Below are 16,032 nucleotides of genomic sequence, written 5' to 3' on the forward strand. Positions count from 1 at the left end.
CAAGACCACATAACGAGCTACTCAAGGACAATGGGGCTAACCTTAAGTGTCGGCTTTCTGTAACACTACAACGTCTGGGTAGAATGAGAGGAAGATGATGACACAGTACGAGGCAGACGAAGACAAGTCCCTTTGTCGAAACGTTGGCTCGGCTTGCGACCTGAGCCCCCCCTCAACTCTTGTTCAGTCCTCTTTTATACCACAACGCTTGGACATACAAAAACCACCACTGGATGTAATACCTCAGGTATTCACAGTACCGGGCAAATAGAGTGCTATAGAATAGTTGGCATTGTGTATAACGGTGGCCAGCGGAACCGATTAAGCACGCACTTTCTTTTGTATCTGTTTGACCGCTATACGTTTTCCGCTGGCCATGAAATTTCAGCAAAACATTTTAGTGCTTAGTTTACGTCCAGTATACCGTCTGGAGTAACGGCGCCGCGTCGATTAGGGAGCATAACATCTGTAGTTAGTGTTCAGTACTATTCCAGTTGCAAGGATACATCCCATATTGCACACAGTGTGGCTCAGCGACCCTGAAAGCAACGTGACGTTTAGTCGGTAGTATGTGCGCGGCTGCTGATCCAGAGACGGCGGCGCTGAATCATTTCACGCTCAGCTTGCTCCTTCGCTTACGGCGCGGTTTTGGTGCCCACCGTCTGTATAAGTTATAGTGCTTTTCCTTCCTTGTAAGGATTTATTTACACAAAACCGACGACGGTTAGGGCTTATTATCAGAGCACACTCCTTGGACGCACACGAGTCCACGAGGTCGATGAAGACGACGCAGACAATAGCGTCATCCAACGGAAGACAGTAGACTTCGCGAACGTAAAGAAGCGCAAATAACAAATGTATCCGCCACCTTTGTAGCGCAATGGGTAAAAGCCCGGTCTCAAACCACTCAGACAACAGTTCGAACACCATTCCTGAACACAATTACTTTTTTTGTTTACGCAGAAATAACCGATTCGAAATCACTACTCTTTGCACCTTGGAATATGTGCGTTTTCGGGGTGCGTTCTGAAAATAACCGGAGCCGTAATAGCAATTTGATCGTCTCAAGCAAAATCAATCGCCTTTGTAACTTTTATTACAAAAACATTAATCCGGTCGTTCAGAGCTTAGCAAAATAGTATAACCATTCTATGTCCGTCAAAAAAAAAAAAAAGTCACGTGATTTCGTGAGAAAATTTTGACGCAATGGATCTTTGTGCAGCGTTCAAGGTAGAGATATGCTGTTTCACTTCTCATTAAGCATGCACGACATAAGTACCGCAACAGACACAGAACAGAGGGAGGCGACGACCGAGGCCTTGTGTCGTCGGCAGCGGTTTTTAATTTCCAAATGTATTACCAACTGCCCTACATATCTACCAGCCTTGGGTTGTGCATTGCCTTTTACTTCGCATTCTGAGACGCGACATATAAAACATCCTGTCATAAGAAGCGTGCTTTTATGCGACGTCTCGCCAAATGCGTTTGCGGAATATCACAGGAGGTGGTGAAGGGTGGCAGTTCCTGGCCCTACGGGGGTGGGGCGGTAGGTCAACGCCGCTTGCTACGGGGGCTAGCCAGCCATCTTACAATTGTATCTGTTGTAGGCCGTCATTGCACCTGCCACTGCTTCGGTGGTGGACGACGGCTGTTGTTGCGGCGCGCGTCTTTCTCTCCCTCTTCTGTTTCCCTTCTCTATTTTCTCTTCTGTCCCCACGAGGCAGCGGAGGTGGCTCAGCTACAGAGTCTGTGCATTTTCTTTTCCTTCTTCCCACAGCCACAACAACAGCTGCGGAAAATCGTTTGGCAATACGCCGCCCACATGTTGAGTAGGCCCATTTCATTCATTCGTTCAACTATTCTTGTCTTGCCTGTTTTTTTTTTTTTTTTCCTACGTGCGCAGCCACACTTTACACGTGGCAATTTTACAAGAATCACAAGGGCAGCTGACGTGAGGGCGATTTCTGCCCTCTTATTGAAGTATGCGCCTCTAGTAGCGAATAGTTCTCTATCTTTCAATATTTGGGGGAAGGCTGACCCACCTCAGTAATCACCCACAGGTTCTAAAAGCCGGGCCGGAAAATGTAACTTACCAACGCTCATCGGAGCACCTTATTCATCCGAAGCATGCAAATGTGCGGTGGCTTGCACTAAAAACACCCAGTAGTAGGTAAGCAGTACTATATCAGCCGGGGCTGGTGGGAAAGAAGCCAAGCTTTGCGCGCGCGTCAAAGGCCGGCGTCCACATCAGCCGCTCTTGGCTTATGAAAGATGTATCGCTTGACACGTGGGCTTCGTCACTTGAGCAGCGTTTCCGCCTCGCCCATGCACAGTCTTGCTTGTGCGGAGCGCATCCCTTGTTACAACTGGCTCTGACTTTCTTACAGGCCGCAATCACACTGCACGTGCACTATTATTGTCCGTTAAACTTTCGCCGAGAGCATATACAGTTTGTTTGGTCCAAAAGCCACCACCGTAACCCAGTTTCGGCTCGGGTTATGTCGCAAGTGTTCGGAATGTGGTAGGAAAAAATGGAGGTCTGTAGTTGAGGCGGTGTTCTTTCCCTTACGGCGCGATTTCAGGTGTGGACGGAGAACTTTGCTATATAGTTGATGTACACCGAAAAGACGGGAGATACTGCGTCTTCCTTTCACCAAAAAACCTAATTAAGTATAAAGTGCTATCGCGTTTACTGTTAAGAAAAATGTTGAGCGTCCTCTTAACTTTTTGATTCCTCAGCGTCGTCTTATCGCACCTGTACTGGTCTACAACGGCATGCTGACGGTCTTTCAATGTCTAGGTGCCCAATAAAACTTTTGACTTTAAGCGTAAAACGCGCAGTTGCTACGAAGGAGACACTGAGGTACGTCCGTCTGGTATGTATGGTACTGAGATATTTTCCAACTGCCGCACCTCCAGATGAGTAATAATCGTCGCTTCAAAGCATTCACCTTTCGCGCAATACTGTTGTTTCAAATATCGACAAACACAGAATTATTCCGCAGTGAATCTAAAGTACATCTCCATTGCAGCATACACCGTGACCTCGCTTATCTAACCCGAAGTATGGCCTAGCGTTTAATCTTATCTTCTAACAGGAGTAATATCGTTTCACGCGATCTCTCATGCGTACTCTCACGGGAAAGATCAAGCAACCAGGTTTTTCTAAGTTTCCCCGGTGCTGCCCACAGCCCATGCTATGTCTAGCGACAGAAAACAAAATGCATGTATATATTCCGTGCTCGCACACGCTTTGTAGTGTGCAAACCCATTAGGGCAACAGAGCAACAACCATGCTTATGCATTCGGACAACCAGGAAGGCCGTGGCGCATGACTAACTCACGTCTGTGAAATGCGCTGGTACCTGGTATAGCCAGAACCCTGACGTGGCTTTTGTATCACGCCTCGCAAGACTGGCGCAAAAGCGCACAATGTGCAGCAGATAGAAAAGCCGAACGCAGTGGCAGAGTAACCTCATATTGCAATTTATCTCTTAAGTGCGGTCATTCATCGCAGCGTCGTAATTACGTAAGCAGCACGGCCTGTTTGTTCTCTGTTGCGCGATTAGGTGGACTTGCGCCAGCGTGCACGTGTAACCGTGATGCAACGAATATATTGGCGCTCGCCTTACACGTTTGGACGGGTGCCGTGTTTTTCTTTTCGATGTTTGTACAAGGATCAATGAAGAACACTTACTTTCCGTTTGTTATTGTTTTTCTACTCTTGGCTAAACAGTTCGGTGGCGGTCCTCTGTAACGGGAGACGACAGCACCACCACACCAGTGTCCTCCTGGAAGGCGTCCGGACCTCGAAGAACGAAGGCGCGCTGTGAAGTCAAGAGACTAGAGCAAGGCGATGAGAAGGGTCACTCCAAGCGTCCTGCCTCGGCTTCTTCCTGCCTAGATACGCCTGCAAAGGCTACAAGTCTCAGTTCTGGAAAATTTGCCACCGGTCATCGAATCCGAGCACGAGCCCTGTGTGCGCGTGTGCACCGTCCGCAGCAGCAGCGACAGTGCGCGAGCTTTGTGTATCAACTTCGTTTCCTTCTCAGAACAGATGCACGAACAACAGCCCGTCCAGTTTAGGCTACGATGAATGCAAAGCAGACTAGTGCCGTACTATAAGGCGCGCTGGGTGTCACACTGCCGATAGCCAGGCTTAGATTGGTTATCTGTCTCGCTTCTCCACCTGGTTTGATGATACAGAGGGCCGTGCGGCAACGCCGCATCTCAGGGTTTCTTATCGCATCACCCGAAAGGCAGAGTCATAGGCGTCGTAAGTGGTTGTCTGCACCAAAAGAGGCAAATGTCACGTTCGCCTCATCTATCCAACTAAGGCAATCCCAGAAGAAAGCTTGCCGATGACGAAGCCTGCTTTCTGGCCACCTTCCATATCGCTACGTTAAAGAAAAAAAATGAAGGGTAAGGGAAAATGACTGATGCGGATAAGTTGGTGTCGATCACTATCACCCCGTAGATCTACACCAAAGACTTTTCAGGACGTTCACGGGGAGTCCTCTACACGGGAGACCACACACTCCCATAGCACAACACACGGTTTCCCGCACTCCAAGTCTTCATTATATCCAAGATACGTCCAAGAGACAGGTAAACCAGAGGCAATGTTTCAAGCCGTTCTTTGGGGAACAAGGACCGAATTGTGCTTTGTAAGCAGCCAGTTGTCCACGTGGATACCGTGCGCACACGACGGGGGACGTCCTTCGGCGTATTCGGGAAGAGGAAAGCGGCGAATGAAAATCACCGTCCTCTCTCACTTAAATTGTCCTCATAGGAATGGTGACGACAAACGACGGCGAGGTGTACGAACGCCTGCTTCGGCGACGACGGGGCGTGCGGTCCTCGTCGCAAGTCGTTCATTGAGGAGCGCCGACGGTGGCTGGCTGGCTTGCGGCGTCGGCAGTTGCGGCTGCGTCGGCGGCGATGATCCGTAGCGGCAGACTCTCTAGGGGCTGCTCTATTCAACCCTGCGCTCGCGTCGCTGGCCGGAGGAGGAATGTTTTGCTTTCGCGTCGCCGCTGGCGGCTGCTGCTGCTGCTGCTGTATGTAAGTGTCTGTGCGTCTGTTAGCAAGCGCTGCTGCGCTGCGCGCGCGCGCGCTAGCTAACCGCGGGAGTGCCTGGAACAGGTGTTCCGTTCATCACACCCTCACGACGCGCACTCGGCTTGGGGACGTTTGAAGGGCGCGATAAAGATGGAAGAAGAAAGAGAGAGAGATAAATGGACGTTAAAACGAACGCGCTCTTTACGAAAAGTGAATAGCAGGTGCCAGAAATAATAAAAAGAAAGTAAAATAGAGGTAAATGAGTTTTCGGCAAATCAGCAAAGAGAAGCGAATTAGGAATAAAATTGGCAAACCAACAAACGACAATAACAACAAAAGGAGCATCCACTCAATGTCATAAAGAAGAGACGATTGTAAGGAGCTCCATTTCGGTTGCCTTCATTGTAATGTCACAGATGCCGAATTGGCGTCCCTCTAACGACGACGGAGTGTGCGCGCGTGCCTTTTGCGCGTTGTTTCCCGCGGACACAGCTGCGTTATATGCGCGCCTCATCGGAGGAGAATTCGCCACGTTGCGAAGGCCGCGTTCAGTTCTCATATTTGCGCGACAAATGGCCTTTCGTTCAATGTCGCCATTATTTCAGTCGACCCTTTTAGAATCTCATTTAGTCGACTTTTAGTTTCCGTCTCTGTGTTTGCTCATTCATGACATCATTTTCCATCTTTTTCTTTCACCCTCACTGTATTTCTTTATACTGACTGTCGTGACGCTGGGGCTATGGCGACCCGGCCTTCACTTGGTAGCGTGCAGAGACTCCGGGTTCAAGAAGGACTGAATCTTCGAAGTTGGTAAAATATGTACAAGCAGGTTTACTGGCACTTTGAGAAAACGTATTTACAAGAATATTTACATGAAGAAGAAGGGTACATCAGCAAAATGACAAGCGTTAAGAGTTCATAGCGAGAAGCGACTGGATGAGCCGTTTACCCAGGGCCCAGAGCGACATTTCGTGCTCTGCAGCGTCCTTAAAAACCCCCTATGTCCAGCCCCTCTCTGAAGATGCTGACCAACCAAATCCAGGGCACGCCCCTCAGGTATCGGCATCCAATCGAACACATCACTGCACTGATGGTCTGAAGCACTGACGGGTCCGGCATTCATTCGTTGGGCGTGATCACTTGTTGGCGGGAAAAGCTTGGGAACGGCGAGGAGAGGAGGTACATTTCTATTCTTCAGCAAAGAAACCACAGGCTGGTTCCGACAAGGGGTTTTACTTCTCAGAAACCCGAGTGCACGTGGCGCCGCATAGGGCTCCCAACATTGTCCCTTTTCGACAATTGCAAATCTTTCCTGCATTCCCGGGAAATCACTTAATGGCTGTATGAGTCATGCTCTTCTCTTGTCCTGCACGTCAGCGGACATGTCACTCTGTCGTCTCCTTTGGATAGGAGGCATTCATCACTGGAGGATAGCACTTCTCGACTGGAAGGGTGAACAAAAGAAAGCACTTCCTGCTATTTCCCGCAGGGGGACGTTTCTTTGTGTTTTTCCAGACGTTCTCTTGACAGGGCCAATTTGGCATTTGCAGGTTGTCCACAAAGCAAAACATGCTTACAAAACAGGATTCCTGGAAACAGGCTCACTTAGAGCCAATGGACCATCACCACATATTCACAAAACTTTTCCATGCCCACAGGCGAACAATAGAGCGCGCAAATGCGGATGCTTGGTCGTAACACTGACCTTTAATCCTCTGTTACGTTAGTAATTGTCCCTCTTTTAATCCTTTCTTTACGTCAGATTCTCAAGTTTTTTTTTATATTTTTATATTTTGTTTATGCCGTTCAAAGCTAAGGATACGAAGGCACATTAACTGCCTCACTCTCGGCTGACGCCTCAACCTGGCCCAAAGGAAATGAATCAATGGGAGAGTGATCAATTGAAGCGAGAAATAAAGAGTAGCTGTGTATAGTGGAGGGTTCCTGAGCAGTCTCGGTCAGCCGGGCCTCTAAAGTGACCGGACATTGCGCGCTTCCGTAGAAACACGGGTGGTACGGCAGGTATTCTATCCCGCAACCTCGACCTGAGCAGGCGAACATGTCACGTGCACACAAGGCTGCGACACGTGGTACACTTATAATGCGACGGCACAGGCCGCGCCTGACCATGGCGAAATCCCCAAAGGACGGATAGGACGGGAAGGGGGGGGGGGGGGGGGGGGGGGGGGGGGGGCATTAAGCTCACCATTGCAGTGTGCGCAGCAGAGCGTCCTTTGGATAGGTTCACTATTCTCGCACACCAATGAAACGCAAGTTGATCCCCAGAAACAGAAAGCTATGGAATCAGAGCCCACTTCCGAAAAGCGAAACAGGCTAGCTGGAGTATCAGCAGTATTAGCCAGCCGCAGCACATTTATATTACGCGATAAGACCATTTTACGACGCTTGAAGAAACCGGTTTGACTGGGCTGTTAAGGGGGGGAAGTCGGCAGCACTTTCCTGTGCCACGAAAAATTTGGTAGCACCCTTCACCCCTTTGTAAAATCGTAGTTAGTACCTCTAGGGTCCCTAGAAATATTGCAAATACTTCTAGGGACTCTAGTACCTCCGTTTCGGCTCGGGTTTTGCCGGAAGTGTTCGGGACAGGCTGCCCCCGTATCGGAGTTCTCCCGGAAGCGCACGTTCAATGAGCTAGGTAAGGCTACCACGTAGAGAGACGACGGGAAATATTTCTTTGTTTAGTAAGTTGTTGGGGAAAGGAAGGCGAGCTGCCTGTCTCACTTTTGCAAATTTATTTATAGAGCCGGCGGCTGCGTTTCCGAGGAGTTGAAACGAAGAGGCATCCGAGTGCTGAGCGATGTCGGTGCACGTTAATCGAATCTCCATTCCTCGGATCCCCTGCCGAGCAAGTGCACGTTAAAGATCCCAAGGTAGCATGCAGGTAGTCGAAATTACTCCGCAGCCCTCCACTACTGCTCCTTTATCTTTCTACTTTCACATCCAGCTTCTTTCCTTCCTTTACAGCGCGGTTCAGGTGTTCACAAATAAAAGCGTGATAGATGCTGCGCAATTTTCCTCCCTACTAAACAATTACTATTCTTATTCGCGCCGCGGTAGTACAGTGGCTAAGACGTCAGGCTACTCAGCCGGAGTACCCGGGTTCGAATCTGATCGCCGGTGGCTGCGTTTCGATGATGGCGAAATGGAGAGGCGTTCGTGTGCTGTGGGATGTCAGTGTGCGTTAAAGATCCCCAGGCAATCGAAATTACGCCGTAGCACTCCACTACGGCTCCTGTTTCTCGTGAAGTATCTTGGAAGGCAGCTCAGGGCGCACAGTTCTTCAGAAATTCAATATGTGTTAGCACAGTGACTACTTCTGACACTCAATGACACTTATCATGGAAGTATGTCTTAAATTTAGAGAAAAAAAAAAAAAAACGATCTAAAAGTTTTAAATTTAGAACATGGTACATGTTCATCGTTGCGCACGTGAGTGCTGATGAGGGTGCCGGTGACGATATAGGTCTCACCGCCCAATACTTCATAAAGGAAAAAAAAAAAAAGAAGAAATGTATCACGAAGATGCGAAACGTTTATGGAACCCGTGGCAGCTTTCCTTTGCGTTCTGCGTTGCACAGCGAGTACTAAACTGCAATGAGCCACAACGGCCACTGCGGCTGCCCATTATGAATGGGCGCTTTGTTCCCAATGAAGAGTACCGCTAATCTGAAGCCATGACTTACGACAGCATGGCTAGGTTTTCATGCCTGTCGTCACTTAAATTGGAGTAAGTGCTCTATACTCATGTACCCCACGAGGCAAAAGAATAACACGAACAGAAAGAACAGGAAGCAAAAGTTCAACTACTTTAAAAGCATATGATGCATGTCGCATTTTGCCGTCTGACATGTGTAGTGCACAAGGAAAAAGGTTGTTTAGGACGCAGTATGCGCGCTCAGGATGCATTTTTCGCACACAACACCTGGTATATAGTGATTACACTTTGTTCAGAATGGTCTCGATTAAATAATGCTTGATTAAACTGGATGCATTACATCTTTACTCCTTGCTTTCTTGGTCGATGTGGTTTTTGTAACCGCTTTCGAATTCAGGAGCACGAAGCTTCCGCCTTCTAGACTAACGTTATAATGGAGCTTTGTACATACGTATAACGTTCACTATAGGCCTACTTGGCCACATGAATTTCGAATTTTGTTAGGGAAAGCATCAAAGCATGGCCAACCTTGGTTATGTGCCGTTACCACACAGGACGACAACCGTTTTGAATCTTTTGAATCAGAGAACAATACAAGCGTGCAAAATAGTCACGTCATCTGGAAGCGAAATGGCTAACCTATCATAACCAGCGGCCCGCATATTAGAAGAAAAAAAAAAAAGAACAATATAAGGTGGCACCTGTTTCCACTCTGGCCAAACAATTAGACGGCATTACAACTTCAATGTTCCTCATAAAAGAAAAAGAAAAGAAAGCTCGGCTGCTGTGGAAGCGTTATTATCCAAGAGCAGAGAGAGAAGTTTCTAGTGAAAACCATTGTTCTCGCGGCAATTCAAATTTCTCTGCTCTCCCCTCTTCCGTTTCTTTCTCCCTCTCCCTTTGACGCAGCGTTTCACGTGTCTAATAGCACAGGTGGTACTGAACGAGCACGTAAACGCGCACACCGAAGTATAACGGCCAAAGGGACGCTATATTTCGCTCGAGGTAGAAGTAAACGAAAAACGGCCGCAGCTGTAACCACGCCAGATTGCGCGCACGGCGGCGTATGATTGGACGCATTGTGTCTGCCACAAGCAGGGGTAACACGTGCATTCTGAGGGTCTCAGGAAAAAGTTAAAAACGTTTGATTCTTGGGCAGTCACAGGCGCGACATTTTAAGTCGGGGTGGTGTTTCGCAAAATTTTGGTTCTTCACAAGGTAGAGAATGAAGAAGCTGGTGGTGTTCTGCAGAATTTTTGCCCCGAGGTCCATGTCGGTGTAAATAAAGTCCTCTCTCTCTCTCTCTCTCTCTCTCTCTCTCTCTCTCTCTCTCTCTCTCTCTCTCTCTCTCTCTCTCTCTCTCTCTCTCTCTCTCTCTCTCTCTCTCTCTCATTTTCTGTTCTTCACAAGGTAGAGAATGAAAGAAAGAGCTGGAAAAACGTAATTTAACCAGATCACGAAAGGACCAAATTGTGGGCAAATATTAGCGACATCAAGCGAGTTCTTCGGTCTCTCCCCCCCCCCCCCTCCCCGCTGTTTCCGGGTTTCGATGGGATGTGAAATAGAGTGACGCGTCTGTTCTGATGATTCGGTGTGCGTTAAACAACCGCGGGTGACTGAACTTAACTCGGAGCAAACCATTACGACGTGGAACCCAATACACCGTGTCGCCGAGGCGGGTGGAAATCGATTAACAACAAAAAGTCCCAGAAGAAGCAGTCGATAAAAAGAACTAGCAATATATAAGTGATATGCTGTTTATTCCCCCATCCGGGCGTATAAATAAAATAATGCCTACCAAATGGCTGCGTCGAAAGCAATACTGCTTCCGACCTAATTATCCCGAGAAAATAAGCAAATGCGGACAATGTGCATTTGAGTAAACACGAACAGAAGTGGCAGATTTGTTGCCCTACTTTTGTTTCTTTCGGAAAAATTGGAGCACGATTAAGAGTCGCTTTCAGGAGTTCAACGCGCGATCGAAGGAATGTTGCAGTGAGCGCCCCATCGCAGGTAAACAAAGCAGAAAGGTTCTGTGCTACTCACTGAACTATTACTTCCGCAAATAGTTTCTTTCTAATGATGCACCTAGACATTAGCTGGCAGTTATAAGGCAATGCATACATTATGCCCATCTTTATTCGGAGAGAAGAAATGTGGCAGCGTGTACATGAAACATCGAATGGGTGTTCGCCATGTCGACCTTCATGTCAGACCAATCAAGAGTATTTCGGGAATTCTATTCGAAAGACCGACAACTGACGTTTTGAAAACTCAGTCTTGCGTACCTGAGTTTATCAATGTGTCTGAAAAAATGATTAATTTGAAAGCTTTATTAGCAGTATTGCATGTAAACCAGCTCATTTTTGTAAAATCGATCAGTCTGAGGTGGTTGTGAAATAAAGGCAATTAAAAAAAAAAAAAAAGGGGGGTTCTGTGGTGGTGTATTCGCGTGCTCGCCTTGTAGTGTGAAGGAACCGTGTTCGACCCCATGGGTTTCCGCAAAATCTTTATTGTTCCTTTACTTTCTTCTGATTTTCGCGTTACAACCACAACGCCAACATCGGCTTTTCTGCGACACGGGGCTCTTAACACTATCTCATTAAAGTCGGTAATCCATTTAAAAGTGATTAATAGCTATCACAACGTGTGATATTTCAGTGACGTCGCCAGCTTCACTTGAGGGGGCGAGATTTTCACAACCAACAACTGAGAGCGCTTGATTAGCATATCGCACACCAGCCGCGTCCGGTCCTCGGTTGACATCTAGACTACTGCACAGCTTTTAAACTGCATCTTTTTCAGCTGTACAGCTCGCAGATGCGCTGCACGTGCCCCTTCTTTTTTTCTGCGAGGTACAGGGATGTAGTATTTTCAATGCACCGATGTTCGCGCCGAGCCCGTAGCCCCGCGATTGTGTTAGTAATAATAATATTATTATTAATAACACAATCGCAGGGTTCCCGTCGCGACATTCTGTCGCAATGGGAACACATGCCTGTGTTATCCACAGATACGCACCTATAGGCAAAAAAGACAACAGTGCCTCTTGTAGCAGATAAAATGTCCAGAGAGGGAGATGTGTTTTAAGCTGCTAAATCACCTGCAGTTGGTTAATGAAGTTGCAGTCAGCGATGAAGAGAAGAAAGATGACCTATTGTGGCACATAAATCTGCTGGTGGGCTTCGTATTGAAAAAGTGCCAGAAGCTCCCTCGTTCAAAGTATCTGTGCGCTGATGAGAAAATGATCTCCATTAGCGGACGAACACAGCTGAAGCAATACATTCCACGGAAGACAAATACTGAGGAGCTAAAAAAGTTCGCCCATTGCTACTCCTGACGGAATAATCCTTGATCTCCAAATTTATAAAGCTCCTTTAGAGAGTTCCGGAATTGCTCAGTCTGCAGTGCTGCGCCTGATCAATAAACAGGCCCCGCATACAAGACTTTATTTTGCCAGGTACTTCGCATCCGGTCCACTGATAGACAAACTTACAGATAAAGAAGGGGTAAAGATTTCAGAAGAAAAAAAATACTAAAGGAAAGAGGAAGGGGAACATTACAAGCATGGATCAGGGAAGACAAAAAAAAAAAAAAAAAAAAAAAAAAACAGATTGTTGTTTGTTGGTATGACAAAAAGCCGATAACTTTCCTCTCTTCAGCCCATAGAGAGGATCCACAAGGCACGGTTTTCCTCGGCCAGACATTGTGAGTATATACAACATCAACATGGGCGGTGTCGACCTTGCAGATAGAATTATAAGTTATTACACGATAAAAGATCTAGTGAATAAATGGACCATCAGAAGCATTTTAATTTGCTTGATCTGCCCTCAGCAACTCGTGGATAACACTTCCCAAACCTGGTCGACACAGCTAACACTGCGTGCTGCAGGTTAGGGGGCTGCATCATGAAAACGTATCTTTTCTTTTTTTTTTTTGCACAAAACGTCAGCCATTATTTTGCCTAACATGTTTTGAAATTGTACATAGCAAGGGAGCACAACGGAAAATTGTTATTTAGTTGAAGGAGGTTGTTTTTATGACAGCAAGTGAACCCAATGAAAAATTTTTATTTACTTGAAGAAGGCTGTTTTCATGTCATCTTTTAATACTTCTACTTTTGTCATGAGAAAGTACTCTTTCGCACAAATTTCACAGCTTGTACGTTGTACAAGCTGTACGTTGTAGCAATTGTACGTTGTAGCATGCCCATTGGGTGCAAAAAAGTACAGCTATTTCCCTGGCGTGTAATATATTGAACATCGTGCGGAGCTAAATCTATCAATGATGAAAAAATATCTCTCACTTTTCACCTTTGTGTTCTCTTACCGGCTTATTATGACAGCCTACAAAAATTTTGTAAATAATGCATCTCGGATCTCAGAAGGATATGTATATATACTTGGCCCAGCACGGCATTAGGACACCAAACGGAGCTAAGCAGTAAGCGTGCCCCTTGTGTTAAATCAAACACACCACTAATGACAAGTTTGCTTCGTGTCTGTATTGAAGCTGGCGCACAGCGCAGCAAAACAAGTTGCGTTCGCCGACGGATCATACAACTCTGGCATATTTAATTCACGCCCATAATCCATCACATTCACTCCGAGATGGCTAGAGCGAGGGACTCGCAACTGGAAATAATATATCTCTCCTCAAAATTTAGCCTCTCGCTAGGTATTTAATACACAAGATTGGTGTCAAAAGTAAATCGGGCATAAATAAGTTGGGCATAAGTTATATAAATAGGTTGGGCATAAGTTACGTAAATAAGTTGGGCATTGCAGCCAAAAAGAGCTAAATACCAAAGAACGTTGTAGGATATGCGGCCTTCAACAATGTAAGCACGACGAAAAGGCAGACCGCTTGGATTCGTGCCAAGACAATGAGCGAGAAGACGCCGCTCTCTCGGGCCTTCATTAATCTGTCTGGAGCCGACTTGCGCAAAGTGCCATAAAATTCGATATTCAGGTCACCGTGTCCATCAGACCGTTAGGAATGTGACCACCAGCGGTCATTCACCTTCACAGCTGTGAAGTTCCCTAACACCATAGTTATAATAGTTATAAAATTTTTGATGGTAACGAAAAACAACTGCAGGTGTTCACCGTGGCTAAACCGAGTGTAACGCGCAAAAGCCCTAGTTTAGCATAGTTTATATTGGCGCATGATGAATGCAAATAACGTTATCGCCGTCTTCGCGCCATCACTTTGCAGAGGCAAGCTCATGAGGGGACCGTGATGTTGATGTTGTCTATGGGTTGTCAGGAGCTACACAGTTGTCAGGAGCCCCGGTTTAAACACACTATGCGAGCATGCCGGTATGGCCTAAGTAGCAGCGCATTTAACTCTCAATGCAAGCGTCCTGAATGTCTGCATTCTGATCTCACTCTCTCATATTATTGGCGAATACCGAATTTCCTAATCATCATCGATCAAGCCTCCTTGTTTTATTGTTTCCGTGTAATATTTTTATTTTCACTCAATGGGATTTCACGGGGCCACTGAAAAGAAAGCCTATTATTTGCTGAGCTCGTGCTTCAGCGGCACTCGTCTCAATAATACGCATACAGTCAACATTAATTCGTCTTTTATTTTTTCCGAACGGCAGTAAAGTTGTATTGAAATGCGTCAGAAAATTAGTAGGTCCTATGATAAAGTTTGAAACATTTTCACCTCAGGAAATAAGACAGAGTATCTTTTTGGAGGGTATAATAGCAATTTCATCGCTAAACGCGGAAGGCGATCTACTCTACGAACGCGTTTCTCCGTTCTATAAAGTTTTCTTATTTCTTAACTAACCCTTATCCACCCAGACCATTGCAAACCCGAATGCTCTCTTTGTGGGGCTCCGAGAGCCAACTTTGACCACATTTGATATCTCTGCCGAGAATTCCAACCACCATCTCGCTGGAACCTCGCGGACAAAGAGGATTGAGAGAGATCGCGGTCTATAGCTCCGAACCGGCCTTACAAAGACGGCTGGCAGAGTGGGCTGGACAGGTCGCAGCACGTCATGGACTGTTGGCCACCACCCGGGATCAAGAACCAGACCAACTCTAGGACGTAACTCCTTTTATTGCGAAAAAAATACTATACCAGGTTTCGGCCCGTTGCGTAGTTCGTGGCCGCAGTCACGAATGACCTTGAACAGCCGCGAAGAAGACGAAGAAGTACGCTCGGTCACCCACAGCTAATGCTTTCGTTCCATGTTCGGTACAGCAGCGTTGAACCCTTCTCATATTTAAGGCTCATCAATAAAGCTCTCACCTACCTACGTTATTTCTTGCAAATAGAGCGCTTACTGCTGTGATGATCGCGCTGTATGTCCGAAAACAGCGCAGATTGTGTGTTTGGTTTTGTTCTGGAAGCCCCAAAGCTTCCGGCTGGCTTCCAAAAATTCCGCTGTTACGTTTATGCCATTTCAGACAATGACATTTCGCACAAACTGCAAATAGGAAATACCACGGGTTACCGTTGAAATTCATGCGCAATCGAGGTGCTGCGCCTATACATAGCTGCATAGCATCAACGCTGTATAATGCGATAAAGCTGCATCAGCCATAACCTCCACCAAAATGGCCGGTTTTAAGTAGTCAGGTAAACTATTAGTCACTGCGCTGTTAGTTTCAGCGCGTCGGTTTTTGAGTAGCTATTATTTGGCGCCTCCTGTGGTTTGCCATTATTCGCAGAACCTGTGCACGAGTCCTTTCGACTTGAATATCTCTTTCGACAGCACGCATTCATCTCAAGCGAATGCTATGCTGTCCACAATAGCGCGTTCCTGTGGCGAAACAAGTGTGTCAAGAATCCTGCGATATGATTTAGGGCTCAAGAATGTTAGCTGCCGGAGGCAGCGTATGTATGAGGCGTTCATGTCCTAAATTTATGCGCATATTCGCACAAGGTCCAAGCAAGCTTTCTGCAATTGAACCCCAGATACGAATCCGTACTTCCAACACCGAACCTCTAACATTTTAAATATGCCATTTTTTTTTCTTCAGGCAAGGTAAAGAGACCGGACTCCGGTGAAACCTCTGCACAACATGTCTTGCTGTCTGCAGATGCACTGCCTTTTGTGCGGTTTGACTGCTGCTGTTGTCTTTCGCAACTCTGAGACGAGACGAAAACAAGCGCGCCGTTATCGCTTTTTTTTTTTTTTCCACTTCCTACTTACTCATTGTAGGCTTCGAAATCCCAGCATGGTTCCTTGAATCTTGGGCAAGAATGATGGCTGGCGGCTCGTCCAACTCCCATACATCTAAGCACGACAGAAAAGTTTTTGTATGTTA

At 46.7% G+C, this 16,032-nt stretch overlaps 1 protein-coding gene across 5 annotated transcripts in view; it reads right to left on the reverse strand.

Moving 5' to 3' along the window:
- Positions 1-16,032, reverse strand: part of LOC146196828 (uncharacterized) — a 303,939-nt gene that overhangs the window by 135,496 nt on the left and 152,411 nt on the right. For 2 of the 5 annotated variants that reach the window (XM_084598555.1, XM_084598550.1), the window contains exon 1: positions 3,698-5,068. The exons of the other annotated variants lie outside the window; for them this stretch is intronic. The gene's annotated coding sequence lies outside the window, so the exon portion shown is untranslated. Of the gene's footprint in view, positions 1-3,697; positions 5,069-16,032 lie in introns of those variants that run through there. 5 annotated transcript variants of the gene reach the window in all.

The sequence above is a fragment of the Amblyomma maculatum genome, chromosome 3 (genome assembly GCF_055883805.1).
Source record: "Amblyomma maculatum isolate TAMU_Amacu chromosome 3, ASM5588380v1, whole genome shotgun sequence".
In the NCBI taxonomy this organism is placed as follows: Eukaryota; Metazoa; Arthropoda; class Arachnida; order Ixodida; family Ixodidae; genus Amblyomma; species Amblyomma maculatum.